Genomic DNA, 1,707 nt, shown 5'->3' with positions numbered 1-1,707 from the left:
CTGGGCGATCTCCTTGAGGCGGTAGCTGGCCTCGTCGGCCAGCAGGTGACAACTCTCCTCGGCCACCTGGGGCAGCCCCATGGCCTCGGCCATCCCCTTCATGGACTCGGGCGGCAGCAGCGCCTGGCTCAGCTTGAGCTTCTTCTCCTCCGCCATCCTCCTCCTCCTCCTCTGTTCCTTCTTTCTCCTCCTCTTTCTCCTTCTCTTCCTTTTCCTCCTTCCTTTCTTCCTCCTTTTCCTCCTCTTCCTCTTTCTCCTTCTCCTCTTCCTCCTCTTCCTCTTTCTCCTTCTCCTTCTCCTCTTCCTCCTCTTCCTCTTTCTCCTTCTCCTCTTCCTCCTCTTTTTCCTCTTCCTCTTCCTCCTTCTCCTCTTCCTTCTTCTCCTTTTCCTCCTTTACCTTCCTCTCCTGTTTCCCGTTCTCTTCCTGCTCTTCCTCCTGTTTCTTCTTTTCTTCTTCCTTCACCTCCTTCTCCTGTTCTTCTTTTTCCTTCTCCTTCTCTTCTTCTTCCTCCTCCTCCTGTTCCTCTTTCTCTCCCACCTTTCCTTTCCCCTTCGTCTTCTTTTCCTCCTCCTGCTTCTTTTCTTCCTTCTTCTATTCCTGCTTTTCTTCCTCCTCCTCCTCTTCCTCCAGGCGGGACAAGCTGCTCAGAGGGGACCCTGTAACAACACAGACCAGCAGCATTAAGTGGGTTGTACATGATTAACATCGATCCTATAGAATAACTTCTTTATATGACAGCCCTTTCTATGCGATTGCGTTATCCGCAGCATCCCTCCTCTATAGAATCCTTCTTCCACCCCCTCCATAGGGTCCCCCCATCCATAGGGTTCCCCTCTCATAGGGTCCCCCCTCCACAGGTAGCCCCTCTCCATAGGGTCCCCTCTTCATGGGGAGCCCCCCCTTCTCCATAGGGTCCTCTCTCCATAGGGTTCCCCCCTCCATAGGGTCCACCATCCATAGGTCTCCCCCTCCATATGACCCCCCTCCATAGGATCCTGCCTCCATAGAGTTCAGCTCTCCATAGGGCTCCCCCCTCCATAGAACCCCTCCTCTATAGGGTCCCCCTTCCACAGCCCCCCTCTCCACAGGRTCCCCCTTCCATAGGATCCTCCCTCCATAGGGTGCTCCCTCTGTAAGGCCCTCCCCTCCATAGGGTGCCCCTCTCCATAGAGTTCTCCCCTCCATAGGGTCTCCGCTGCATTGGGCTCCCCCTTCCATAGGGTCCCCCCTCCGTAGGCCCCCCCATAACATTTCTCTTTCCATAGGTTCCCATGTCCATAGGGTCTCCTCCTCTATATGGTCCCCCCTTCATAGGGACCCCCCTCCATAGGCTCTCCTGTCCATAGGGTCCCCCCTCTCGATAGGCTCCCCCATCCATAGGGCCTCCCCCTCCATAGCACCCCCCACTCCATAAGGTTCCCCTGTCCATAGGGTCCCCCCTTCCATAGGTTGTTCCCGCCCGTTAAAAGACATTGGGGGGGGGGGTGCAACGGGCGGAACCACCCGCACGGTGCCTTCCGCCCGGGGGGGCCCTATTTGCGCGGGCACCGAGGCACAAAGGGGGACCCCGAAACAAGAGGGACCCCTAAGGGAGGGGATAAATGAGGGGGAGGGGCAAAAAAGACCCCCCCCCAAAATGAACAAAACACCGGATGGGGGGGCAGCGGGACCCCCCTCCCCTCCCCCCGGTTCCCGCCTCCCCCCGG

Source organism: Nothoprocta perdicaria, unplaced genomic scaffold, assembly GCF_003342845.1.
Source record: "Nothoprocta perdicaria isolate Ctin4 unplaced genomic scaffold, notPer1 scaffold_1183, whole genome shotgun sequence".
Classification (NCBI taxonomy): Eukaryota; Metazoa; Chordata; class Aves; order Tinamiformes; family Tinamidae; genus Nothoprocta; species Nothoprocta perdicaria.
This window is presented reverse-complemented; position numbering follows the sequence as displayed.